This window comes from Oratosquilla oratoria, chromosome 28 (assembly GCF_046742065.1).
Source record: "Oratosquilla oratoria isolate Oo_2021 chromosome 28, ASM4674206v1, whole genome shotgun sequence".
NCBI lineage: Eukaryota > Metazoa > Arthropoda > Malacostraca > Stomatopoda > Squillidae > Oratosquilla > Oratosquilla oratoria.
The window spans coordinates 3,066,981-3,081,944 of record NC_134804.1 but is presented as its reverse complement, the minus strand read 5'-3'; positions in this window follow the sequence as shown (position 1 = coordinate 3,081,944).

The following is a 14,964-nucleotide window of genomic DNA, read 5'->3' as shown; positions in this document are numbered from 1 at the left end:
GCATGATATGTTCTTGCAGATGAAACGCTTCATCACCGACGAAATACTTAGGAAAGGGTGGTTTGTCCTCTTCATTTGGGAGGATAGCAGTCGGTGGAATGTTTATTGTGCCTGGCAAGGCTGTGGAAGAAGCCTGATTCTTTTAGTACTCGACCGTCACTGTTGCGTCCATAATTTCCAACGCTTATAAAAGCAAAGAAATCCATCTGCATCAGCACATGCCATCAAGACAATTGAAAAGAAGCCTTTGTAGTTATGATAGGCAAAACCAGATGAATGAGGACACTTGGTTTTATATGCTTCCCATCCAATGACCCCAAACAGTTAGGCATCTTCCAAAGTTCAAAATATCTCTGTGCAGTTGCCTCCCACTTTTCTCTTGTCGGAAAAGACATGTACTGTGATTGAAGGGCACACCATACTTCTTCGGCAGTATGCCCTACGTTTTCACTTATTGTTGAGACACCCGATAGAACTCAAATTGTACGTAGCGCCGAGAATGACATTTCTGTTGCCAAGAGCCTGCAAAAAGACATATACAGTAATTAATAGAAAATTAGTAATCAAGAGACAGATTAATAGTATTAGAAGAAAACACCAATTTAACGTAAAATGCAAACAAAATAGCATTGATCAGCAATACGAATCCTCTTTGTTTTCAGGTGCAGAATGCAAATCGAGGTGGCAGCATCTGAGAGGCGGGCTCACAATATACATCAAGAAGAGACAATGGAAAGTGCAAAATCTATCAGACAGTTTTATTTGTGGGATGTGATGCAGATTGTACTTCCGTTCCTGAAATCTAGGATTCAGACAGGAACTTTGCCTACTCCAAGTCCGGCAGATGACAATGAAGACGCTGCTTACGTGGAAGATGACGATGTTGATCCTGAAGATCCTGTTTGTGAAGCATCTTTGGAAGGACTCGAAACTCCAAGGACAACCAAAAATCGCCCATCACTCCCAAGCTTTGCTACCTCATCCAAACGGGGAAGAAAAAGAGCTGCAGGTGATCCTTTTGAAAGAACAGTAGCTGCTTTTATTTCCAAAAAACCTGGTGATGAATAAAAAATCCTGATCCTCAGTTCTTCAAAAGTCTTCTGCCAGACGTGGCAGGCTTCATGGTTCACAGAAAAGACGTTTTAAAATAGAACTATTGCAACTCATACATGAAATATGTAATGAAGGGTTAGTTTCTCGATCATCTAGTGTTTGTATATATTCACATTCAACAGCTGGAACTTCTCTTCATCGAGCTCTAGTTGCTTTGCAACCACATAAACACTGTGAGCCTCTACATTATCTTTAACACACGGATGTATCCAGTACCTCTCCTTTTTTCTTCTGCAGGAGACCATAGCACCAATCAAAGCAACTATCTTGGCGTAAAATCTATCTTGACATTAAACATCATGGTTACACAGAGCGTTACCATGACATTTAACGAAAAGAAAATAGAAATAAAGGACAAGATAAAGGAGGCGAAGAGGAGAGCAGATGTGAAAACACCATCATTTCATAATTACACCACCATCAGACAAGACCGGACTGACGGCTATGGCGGTGGACTCATCACCCTGATCCACCACTCCATCTGTTTTGTGGACACAAGTGCCACAACCAAAATTCTCCTCCCTACCACAGATAACAGAACAGAAATCCAATCCATTCGAATCCGCACAGGCAACAAATCAACACTGACAATAGTTAACATGTACATTCCCCCCCAATCATCCCCCACAGTTCCAGACACCTTCAGGCCTCATTTTAGCCAACTAGCCTCAATCCCCAACCTGATCATGGGTGGTGACTTCAACGCCAAGTCGTCTGCCTGGTATGTCGACAACCCTGACACAGACAGAGGGCTTGATATACAGACTCAGTTTGACACATTGACTATCATGAACAACACACATAATCATACACATATCCCACACCAAGCCCTCTACACTCCCTCCTCTCCTGATATCACCTTCTGCTCCCCCTGCCTAACCCCAACAACATCATGGGAGAGTGGTCGGAACCTTTGGTTCTGACCACCTTCCAATCATCATCACCACCAAAACAAGATACACCCCAGTTGGCCACAGACACACATACACCAATTACAAGAGAGCTACTTGGCCAGACTGCGATGCGGTCACCACCCAGCACTTCTAAGCTACCAGAAGAGACTGGATGACCGCATTGTGAACAGCTGTCCAGGATGTAACACTTCACCCCATACCATACAACACATAATGGAAGACTGCATTATACACAATCATGCACGCAAACAACACAACATACGCTCTATAAAGGATTTGTGGGAAAACCCAGTTTCGGCTATGGCATTCCTTGGGGAGACGGGACTGCTCGGACAGACAGTCTAGGGAACGACAACAACAACAACAATAACTTCCTCATCCGATGATTCCATCTTGTGCACTGTGAAGTGGCCTGCCACCCTGAAACGCGTGGCGATGAGCTATCTTGGTCTGAAATCACGGTGCCACTCGTCACTTGCCACCTGCCACGTGCGGCGTGCCACCTTGGTGTGAAAGCGGCCTTAGTTCCACATCTTGCCACTGTAAAGCGCCCTATTGTTGGAAAGGTGTATAGTAATCTATGCATGTTTTCTCCGTGGCTTCTTGACATGGCACCCCGTTCTACGGGTAACGGGTTTCGAGTTTCGACCGAGGGAAAAAAAATAACATATTTTAAAAGTAGAAAGTCTTATGCTTGCCTCTCCCCTGTACTGTGTTCAGTTTTGGCCCTCATGTCTTTTTAGAAAATATAATAATAGAAATAAAAAGGTATGTACATTCATACATATACCAAAGGCTTTTTCCCCCTTACAAGGGAGGTAGCCAAATAACAAAGGCATAAAAACCACTCCCACCCATTCCATCCCTATCACACTCCACCCCCTTCCCTCCCTCTTATCTTGCCACCTGCTGGATGACGGGTCATCCCTGCATCTTGTCCACTGCCCTGGGTCAGAAGCAGTGTCGCAAGACACAGCACATCCAAAGCAAGGCCACTTCATCAAATCGGCGACCCCCCCTCTCCGTCCCCTTATGCAGAAAGGGAGAAGATGGGGAGAAATCCCTTCGAGCTGCGTCAAATTTTTCTCACACATACTCCCTCTCCCGCCACCCACCCATTCCCCCTCATGGATCATAACATTACTCATACACAACCATTCTCCACCCCTGTCTTCTGTCCTCTCCCATCCTTCCTCAACAGACATTCCCCTCTTCCCCAAAGCCCCTTTTATCCCATCCATCTATCTCATCCTCGGTCGCCCCCTCATATTCACTCCTTCCACTTCTGCCTTCCACACCTATTTTACTAATCTTTCTTCACTCATTCTTTCCATGTGTCCAAACCATCCCAATACTCTTTCATCCACCCTATCTCCCAGCTCCCTTTCCACCCCTGTTCTCCTCTTCACCTCCTCATTTCTCACTCTATCTAGCCTAGTAACCCCTATCATACTTCTCAGACACCTCATCTCAAACACATTCAAGCTCCATCTCTCTTCCTCTCTTATGTTCCATGTTTCTGCCCCACACAGTACTGTCGGCACAATCACTCCTTCATATAACCTCCTCTTAGCATCCATTCTCAGATGTCTATTTATCATTACAATTTTTAATCCACCAAGGTATTTACTCGCTTCTCTCATCTACATTCTACCTCCACTTCCACATATAATACTAAAATGATACTTGTTTACGTATTACGGTATATCGATAGCCTCGGAGCATAATTAGCCTTCGGAATCCAGCTTGGGCACAATGGGACACAAATCACCGGTTGAACAGCAAGAAGAGGCGAAAATATCGCCACACTGTCCGGTAACTTGTAGACATAGTAAGCCCACCGAGAGTCTAAGTATCGCTAAGACAATCATGCTCCGATGATTCGTCATCGGCCTTAGCTTAGCACTAGTGGCAGAATTGTCTTAGCTTACTTATCCGTTGATTAGCGTAACTAAACAATGGAGATCCGTCACCAAACTTACAGGAGAGAGGTTCACATCTTTATGAGCACCCATCACAGGAATTATTATGGAAAAATGATATTCCACATCGTTTCCGATTCATAAAAAGCTGCATTTAATGCGGCTAAGCTAATTATGCTCCGATGCTATCGATGTGAAGAGTAATTCAATTTTTATTTAGCTTCTCCAAACGTAGAATGCGGGGTGATTTAATTATAGTCTAAGTTCGTTCCATGGCTTCGTTAATATGAACACAGGTGATTATTTTATTGTGGGCCGTAGTAATATCGCAAGAAATAATGGTTACAAAATTGACTACAGAGATCAAACACCAAAGAATCGAATAACTTTTTCTTTAACCGCAATGTAAATGTTTGGAACAAACTACCATTTCAAGTTGTGAGTTCACATAAATTTGGCACTTGAAAAACGTCTATAAATATATGGAGTTCAATCCCAATATAACTTATCTTTCAGTATCGTGAATATTTCAACCCGTGGTACTTAGCTGTTTAACCTCCTTTTCAATTTGCAAGCAACCTCGCCAGTATCAATAGGTCTGCTGCTGTTTGCATCTTCATTGTATTCCTTGTATTTGTGGTGACTTCTGCCTCTGAACCAGGTCCGTAATCACGGGGTAGGGTGGATGGCTTAACACCCCCGAAATTTTCACTTCTCATAGGTGCTAAGAAAAATTAAAAAATATAGTAACAATGATGATGATAATGATAATAATAGTAATGATGATGATAGTAATAATAATAATGATGATGATGATAATGTAAATGCCTTAATAGAAAATAACAAAAAATAAATTATATTACTAAATATACTTTATACACTTATACTTTGCATAATAAAAATTAATTGCACGTTCATACAAGACGTTCTAGCAGAAATATACCTAGCAAGAAAGGTATAAATAAAGTAAAGCTCCTCCCCCACAATAGAAATAGCCCCTCCTCCAAATTTCAAATCCTGGCTATGGGCTTCATCTGTATTGACCCCTGTTTTCTCAGTCGTGCTCACGGTAATGGAGAGCTCCTTGAAACCTATTAGCAGTGCTCCCTAACGCGAGCATTCACGGTACAAGTTTTCACACACACGTAACCGTATGCTCACTTCGTAAGCACTGGGATCTTTGCATATCACAAGCACACAATTGTTATACGTTTCCACGTGGAAAATTATTATAATAGAAAGGCAACACATCCCCATTGGGACTCAGAAGACATTTACATTCATGGTCATTGAGCATGCTCTCACGTACACGAAACAGCTTTATCATTTGTATGACGTGTACAAACACATTCGCCAGTATGCGGCGACTATGCCCCTTTGTTACCTGTCTCTAATTCAAATAATTTTTGTAAATAATACCTAGCTTTGTTCATTTCCCTGTGCACATTTTTCATATGTTTGTTACACACAGGTTTATTCAGCAAGTCAGTCGCTCTCATTCTAACTTTATCACAGTGTTATTATTCATATTTACATACGCTTTTCCCCTTCCATCTTATCTGAATATAATCGTGACATATCCAGATACACAGGTGTACCTCTCCACACGCAGTCGTTCCGTTCATAATCTTTGCAACATCTATTGGAGCCCCGTCACCTAAAACTGCCATACTTTGCCTCGGCTGGCAGCGTCCCGTAACGGTATTCCTCGTCCTACTCTGCAACACCGGTAGTGAACATCCCTCCCAGTCCCTAGCATGGAGCATCAGGAAATCTGGAAGATATCGACTATTAACCTGTTTTTGGATATGATGTTCACCTGTAGCAGAGGCAGGAAGGAACTATGGAGATGCAGGGATCTATTCGGACTCTTACTGGAACGGGGGAAATAAAATTCTAGACTTTCTTTCACTAAGAGCAACATATATATTCTATGCAATTAACCCTTTCTTTATGACGACCCATGTGCAAATGTTCTGCCAGACGCCACACAATTATAATCAGGGGTGGGGGCAAGGCCGTATACAGATGAGGTTAATGATGCTCATGCGTGTGTATGTTGACCATTAAAAAAGAAATGCAACACTGGGTTTATGATGCTTGGAAGGAGGCTAGCAGACGCAAGGGGTAGGATGGAATGGATGGACGAACAGAGTTATAAGGGGCCAAATGACGTGCAGAAATCTCCTGATGCCCGGGGAATCCTTGATTGCATGTCTCAAAGATACAAGTATAAGGCCTAGTACTGAGAAATGTCATGAGAAAAGAAGATATTTTGAATATGTAAACACAAAAGACACATAAAATAAACACTTTATTCGATATAAGTATAAATCAATAAATCATTAAGTTCTCCCTACGTTGTCTGATTGGATGCCCCCCTCCCCCAATTAGGATACCTGGGGCCACCGACCCTTCACCCACCCACGCCACAGAGGAGGCAGCACCTACGAGTTTCAAAATTGATAGAACCAAGGCATTTTTCAACATTCCTTCTGTAACGAGACAAATTTATTTTTATTCTACCTGCTGCTAGGCGAGTTGGTTGCTATCCGTGCAGCCCATAGGTAGCGAATGGGTTAGGCATTTATTAATTTATAGCCTTATTTTCCCCACCACATCTACTGTATTTCGCTTCTATCTGCCTCCTTTTTACCTCTACACCCTCCTTGATCATCTATTCAAGTATTGACCCTTACCCCCATGTTATCTATTTTCCTTTATTTTTGTTGTTTCAATAAGTATTTTTTTTATGAAGCCTCCCTCGCCGCCTGTGACATTTGCCTCGCCTCCATGATCCTATTCCTCTCTTTCATTTAAATCCACCTTCAACACATGCCCTTGTCGTCCTCTGACGTAAACTCTGTGGGGCAGTCTCCTCAGATAGCATGTGTACCGGGTTACCAAAGCAGCAGGCAGCTGGCCACAAGGATACTTCAGCATCAGGGCTCCCTCAAAGGATCAGTAATTCCATACACTCATTCTGAAAAATCCCTAGATTGGAAAAAAAATCATAATTTACCAATATTGAAACAAATGTATCTACAGTACAAAAAAAAATCGATAAGTAATACAAAAAATGGTTGTTGAATATTTCAGAAAAAATTATTTTATCATTAAACAGATAATAGACATGCAGTAACTACTGGAAACACCCCTAGATTGTCACTAAACGTATGAATGTATATATATATTATATATATATATATACATATATATATATATATATATATATATGTATACACATATATAAATATATATATACACATATATATATATACATATATATATGTATATATATATATATATACGTATATATACTGTATATGTATATATATATATATATATATATATATGTATATATATATACATATATATGTATATATATGTATATATATACATGTATATGTATATATATATGTATATATATATATATATATATATATATATATATATATGTATACACACACACACACACACACATATATATATAATCTGGGAACAAAATCCCCAGAAGTGTGAGCCCTGTCCTGTATTTGATCGTATACGTAGCAGTTGATCAGATGAGTGCGCAATATTCACTGGCCTCCACCTGAAGGGCGTAAGCCATCGGAAAATGGAGTTTACAACTGTTCACGCCACATGTGTAATGAATTCAAGGGGTCGATGAACACCTGTTCACGATACTGTGACTCATATCATATACGAGCTCATGACTCAGACCATACAATCTGGTCCAGTTTCCTCTCGTGTGCCGCGGTAATTATTCGCCGGGAGCAACAGTCACATGTGCATGCGATGGATGCAGTCTCCTTGTGAAGACTAGTCACCAAAAACTTAGAATGTCAAAGGCGGTTAAACGAGTCTGCTCGAGTAACGGAAATATCACTACAGGCGTCGTAACTGTAGTAGGTCGACTGCTGAACAAGTTGTGGGCTCTGGGTACTCCGTCTCAGAATATCCACACTATAATACTCCTGCCTGCTTCCCTCCCCCCACTAGCTACTCGTAGTTCGCACAGTATCTAAATGGAAGCTACGAAAAGACAAAAAACAATGAGTCAGATGGGGGAGCATGTACATGCATTCCTTTGGTCGTGTAATTACGTAAAGGAGTTACACTTGTTGGGTATTACCCTTTTTCTCTATCATACCATGTTTTATGACGTGATACCTATGTTAGACATTTGTTTTTGTATCCACCAGAATTTTGAGCACCTGACCCAGATCTGACCGAGACCTGGAGTATCACCTGGCAGCCCGTGGCGACATGACATCAAGATCGTTCTTTTCCAAAAGACCCTCAGTATTATTCCTTTCTTTCTTTTTATGTCTTCAAGGGTGCAAAATTTTCATTGTCTTACCGACGTGAAACACGTGATACCAACAGTTCGTCGTGCATGAGGACACCTCACGCAAGGAATATTGAGAGAGGAAAAAAAAAACCACGTGAGAATATGCGCAGCGAGGTCGACTGCGCGACTGCGTGCAAAGCCAAACGCGTACAGCAAATGTATACATACACGTGGCATAGAGTACTATGGTTAATCGCCCAAATCGCTCCTCTGACCATAAAGGATTACGCTTGCCCCTCAGAATTGGGGGCAAAACTACCAGTGAAACGAGTATGGTTTAAATTAGATTGGCCATATAGCCAGTGGAAGTGGAAGTATTGTTTAACTTTGACCATTTATAGAGTTTGAAACAAAATATTGGTTGACTCGGAAGTATGGAGGTAAAAACAAGTTTCTAAATGATGGAGATAAAGGAAAATTTGTTGCTAAGAATTCAATTCGTTTTTGTAAGATTTTGTAAATTAAAGGTGTCTAATTTTACTCGAATAAGTTTGTAATATTTACCAAAGCCAGTAATAGCTCAATAAATTACACAACAATTCTTTCGTTTTTTATTTATTGCATTTTGAAATTACGTTGTCTGTTTCAAGGAGTTTGTTCCCGTGGCGCCATCTGATTCGCAGTGACGTCAGAGATGTTCATTCTTCATGCATAATGTTTGATGAATAGTTATCGTGCCAAGTGCCGCGGGCTATTCAATACAAAATTCAAGAATTATTAAAAATAAAGAAAAAACTACTGAGGAAAATGCACGATCGGGTAGAAAAGAATTGGAGAAAAGAGGCGGAAGATTATGATATATTTATAACGTATAGAACTCAGAGAGAAAGGCAGAAGAAAAACTGTGATAACTGTACAGATCATACACGGAGACTCAAATGGAGTAAATTATAAGGGATATATATTTTTGAACTTCATTAAATTTATTAGATAAATAAGCTTAAACAAATAAAACCAGCAGAAATGATAAGTGAATAACAAGGAAACTGCATAAAACAGATACAATAAAAGGAAAAATAAAACAAAACAAGACAGAAGATAGGACGTGCACTATAGGAATGAAAAAATAACAACAATGATACATTAAAAGAAAACATTTGTCATTTGCTGGAACGGATTGGTTTGTTCCTAGCGATATTTGCAGTGAAGCTTTCGTTTCTATATAGTGTGTAAACAATCTAAAATTATATATCTAACTTGGGTAAAGAAGTTTTATCAAGTAAGAAATCACCATAATCACCCTTTGTACTGACACACTTGGGACGAGATAAACAAAAAAATGTATTACGTTGCAGATGCCACAAAGCTTGTGGCATCCAAGATCTAAGGAATAACAGGTCTAACCACTTCCGACCGAATTTCGAGGGAGTTGGCGCAGCGGGCCCGTGAACGTCACCTGGCTGTTCAAAGTGGGGTTCGCGGGTCCTATAGCTGTCAGTTGAAGCTGGTGCGTCGTTCGGGTATGTTGTTGCCTTCGCTCGCACCGCTCCACGCAATTAGTTATATTCTGACAAATATTATATAAAATATATATATAAATATATATAAAATATTATAGTTCCTGTCTATATATATGAATGTATAATATATATATAATATATATATATAATATATAAAATATTATAGTTCCTGTCTTCCTTGGCGTTTCACAGTTTTCTTCAGTGTTTCACAAAGAGAAAACGGACCCAGCCTAATGACGTCAGAAGCTGCGCACAATAATTCAAACGGTCTGACCTGTTTATTTAGACCTTGGTGGCATCTAGGAGGCGTAGTGTGAACGTGATGCAGGATTGTATTGGAGCACACTGCAAAAATATTAAATGCGCCACGTATATAACCCTTACTTTTTTGAGTGCCCAAAGACAGCTATTGTGTTGTATTGTAGTGTATCGTATTGCATTGTATGCTAGTGTGTGAAAAATGGATTAGCCACGCACTCAGAAATACGGGTCCCAGAAGATAACAAATGTGTGAGGAAACAAGTCATATCAGGCCTATCAATCACTAGAAGGATAAGCCATTGACGAAAAACAAAAACAGAAGACGCAGAACTCAGAATGCCAAAATCAGAAGTTAGAGTAGAATTAAGTATAACGAAGGTCAGATAAATAATCAGAAATAAAATATCAGTTCATATTATAATAAAGACATTGGTGACAAAGTATAGTGTGCAAAGCCAGTTAAGAAGTAGAAAAAATAGAACATTTAGAAATGAGTAACCCAATGAGTCTATTTAATCATAGATCAGACCAGAGAGAGGAAGCGAAACAGGAACAGAAACAGTCAGTCAGTCAATCAGAGAGGATGTTGACCTAGGGCTTACGAACTAATTTACGTTGATGTTTTGGTGTGATTACAACAAATTGTTTGAAAAACTTATGTTGGAAATATATAAAAAACTAAAATAAATGTTTAATTGTCCAAGCTACTATCCAACATAAAATGGTGGCACTGTGTTCTACGAAATGACTTGTTATTTACAACATTGTACAACCAGTGAAGTGAATAACAGTATTTCTCCCATATACATTTACGTTACGAGTGAACTGTTTCCCACCCAAACCTTTCAACGCGTTTCGTTCGTTCAACTGCACGTTCTCGTCTCAGACGTACATGCTCGCCTTAGTTCTCGCCTGGCTAGGTGGTTCACACGTCAACGAAGAAAATCGTCGGACATTTCTGTGTGCGAGCTTCTCCACTACAGCTCCAAAACGTCTTAGCCCGCACGTCACAAACGTTTAAGGCCACTTCACTTACTCTACAAGCATCCTTCCAGCTTTTCTCTGACTCGCCCCTTAAATCAAGTTGCAGTTCTACGATTCCATATACATCATACTGCTCGGGGACCCTTTCTACGTACACAACTACACTTGTAGGTTTGGCTCCAGCTAGACCTTCCTACGTGCGCCACTCGCTCCTGATGCAAATCGTCAGGGTTCATACGACCATTCCTCTCCTCCGCAGCCAGTTGTTATTGTCACTCAGGGCTGATGCAAGGTCTGAATATACATATTCTTAGATCTTGGGCTGATGACTCAGACACAGTACACGTATCCTGCTGCTCCGAGGCCCATTCACGACATTGCAGGACGGCGTCCTTCCCAGTGACGTCACCATATCTGTAACTACCACATACGTAACCATCCTTAGCCGTGCTTACGTCACAGCACGTCACACCTCCGACTACACCAGTGACGTCGCCTCACGCACGTTGTCTTGAACATGTAGTTGCTCTATTCTCATATTTTGAATTCCTGTCACATTTACATCAAGATACACTCACAAAAGCAGCAAATGTAGAATTCACTCCAGGGACAGAGTTCTCATTAAGTTCAGTGAATTACCTAATGCAATTGCAAAGATTGATAACCAGATAACCTTAACCTTACCATTAAAAACTCTTACTGTAACTAAGGTAAACACAGACAATACACGTTCACGGTCGTTGACCAGGAACCGTCCACAGTACAGTACATGGCAACATTCGCTTTCACGTAAGAGTGATCTGTTAATATTGCTCACAACCAGGGGCCGTATACACAATACTTTTTTGTTAGCCTTAACAGTCTCTGCTAGCTAACAGAAAATCACTAAAAGTAATGCACCAATGCTTAACAAGCATATGTTAGCTAGTAGACAGTTGTTTGTCAAGTCCCGCTAAACTAAGTTAACAGCTTATGAACATGTGTGGAGAATATTATGACTTCCAACAGATTTCCCATCTCTTTTAATACGAATGTTGACGGTATAAGTTATTATCGGCTGAGAAGAAACCTGCACAGCGAAGCTATAGCGGTAATCCCCTACCACACTCCTGGCCAAATGGCCACTTCCGGAAGGGAGTGTGTGGTTGGACATTCCGCATAAATCATCGGAAATTTAAAATTCCCGGCTCTGTGCAGGTGGCGCAAGCGTCTACAACCCCACCTCCCCCTCCCTATCCCCTCCCTTCTTACTCGGCTGCACGGATTGAGCCGTCACTTAGCATCGCGGAACCAGACGAGTCGGTCACTCAACAACCCACCTTCTTTTCATGCAGGTAAGTCTGGTTCCTGCTCGTGCTCGTGTTCTCGTAGGGAGACCTACCTGTTCTCCTGCAGTTTTTCCCCTTCGGTGTTGTGTCCAGACACCTTTGGGACACCCCGTCTATGATTACCATTATTCTATTTTCAGACCAAACGCTTGTGTGTGGAATCCGGCTGCACAGCCAGGATCTCGTCAGACGGCCACCACGACCTCTGCTCCCGCCATACCCCTTGTTTCTCACAAGCTGGCGTTGTGTGCAAAGCGCGGGTTGAGGAGATTCGTGCTGCTGCTCCCAAAACCCGTTCCAAGCTAGCTGCCCTCGAACTCCTTCGGGAGGCATGGCGCAGAGCTCGGAAATTGAAATCCGCTGACGACCCCCCCCCCCCTAGTGTGGGCGGATCCGGCGTTAGGCGTGGAATTGGGCCTCGTTCGCCCTCGCCATCCGTCTCCCTATGTCTCCGAGACTTCCGTTGGTGCACAACCTGGGCCTCTCGGAGTACAAGGGGACGAGTCTGATGTTGCGGAGTATGGTGTCCCCGAGCGTCCTCAGGCCTCTCGGCAGCCCCATACATCCGACCATCAAGGGTCCTTAAAACCCTTACGGCTTGCTTTGTCAAGCACCCCCACGAACTCGTCTTCCTCCCTAGTTCACTCGCGTGAACCCGGCAGGAAATCTCGCTCGAAAAAGAGGTCTGCCTCACCGAGGTCCAGGACGCTCAGCTTGTCCCCACCCTCCACAGCCTCTCCCCCCAACTCACCCTCCCTTCCTCGCTCTCCTTTTCCTCGCCGTAAATCCCACAAGGGCAGGGAGCCGGAGGACGAAACGAGGGGAGAGAGAACTCTGGCTGCCCAAGTGGCTGCCCTCCTTCCGTCCCTGATAGGCCCCGTCCTTGAATCGGCCCTATCACATTATCCGGCCTTTCAGGCCGCGCAAATCATAACGCACCCCTCTCCAGAGCAACCTCCTATTGAACCTACGGCTCTAGCCCCCCCTCCCACTCTCCCTCCTGGTCCTTCCCTCCGCCCCTCCGTGCCGGCGACAGGTATAGGACTAGAAGGCCCCTCTCAGGAGGAACCCCCCAATCAGTCGTCCGTCGGGTTGGACGGGGTGGAGGACCACTACAGTTCTTCTTTACCTTATCCTCCTACCATGACGGACTCTTTTGAGTTCCGCCCCTTCTCATGGTGTGACCTTCCCCGGTCCTGGGAGTACTCGTTTGGAGAAGGCCACAAGCTAGTGGCCTGGTCTCCCGACTACTCGCTACCGGAGGGCTGGAGGAGGAGAGATGACGTTATCCTAAAGTGGGCCAACGACGAGGAGGGGGCTAAGGTTCTATATAAGATTCGACCCCTCTCCGCCCCGGCCTCCACGCCCTCCAGGATTTCCACCTCTTAACACTCTGGACGCATTAGGTGCTCTCCTGGCGAACCCTCGTTTAAACCCTGATGGGCATATGTTTGTCGACAGGTCGGGGGACTCGCCGGCGGTAGCACTCTCCCCAAACTCCTGGTTCCCGCAGGAGAAAGGGGAGAAGGCCTTAGAGAGTGGGATATTTCAATGTATACAGAGGGTCCAGACCTGTCCTGGCGAGAGACGCTCAGGTAGCGTCTTCACCCAGGACGGAGCCTCTTGACTAGCGCCCGAGGACGAGGTCGTTCGGAAACGACCTCGGCCTCGCATATGTTATACGTTCTACAATTGAGCGATGTGACTTTATTACACCCTCCGGGGATCGGGATCCTTCTCGCCCTACTAATTTGATTCGCGTGTTTTCTGTATGCAGAGACACCCTGGCGGCACTCTCTACCGTGGCAGAGGGTACAGCCAACATGGCGTCATCAGCCCTACCCCCAGCAGCGAGGGCCTTCACCGCGGCTCGTTTGGCAGCTCGTCAGTCTGCAACGCGGTCGGCCCTGGAGATAGCTCGCCGGGGCGTGGTGAGAGCAGCTCCCCTTTCCCGTGGTCTGTTCGACCAGGAAGCGACAGACCGCGTCTTCGCTACGGTCCCGACCGTCATCCAGATCCAACAACCCTCCCAACCTTCGGAGACACGCGATAGTGACCATCTCCGCTAGCACAGTTCTGGACTTCCTGTCTTGGCTAGCTGACACCACCAACAGGGCACCGGCGACGATCTCGGCTCACTACGCAGCCCTCGCTGATCCACTCTGCTTCGGCATGAACATCAGAGTGCCACAAAGGGAGCGAAACCTTCTAGTGAAGGGGATCCGCGCCTCGAGAGAGCCGAGACGTCAGCCGGTCCTAGCCTGGTCCTTGCATCGTGTTCTGCAGTACCTGACGTTCGAAGGGACCATCATGGAGGGGGAACACTTCCTTCAACGTGCCGTCTTTCTGCTCGCCCTGGCTACGGGTTACAGGGCGTCACAGCTGGCGGCGATCACCCGCCACCAGTCCTTCTCCAAACTGGAGGAGGACTGCTCTGCCCTAACTCTCGCTCCATCACCTACATTCCTAGCCAAGAATGAGCAGGCGGACGACATGATTGGCCCTATCAGAATACCATCCTTCCTGGAGGAAGGAAACCCACACCCGCTGTGCCCGGTCCGTGCGTTTAAAGACTACGTGGAACGCACGGAAGGGGTGTCCGAGGATCATCTCTTCTACAATTCGAAA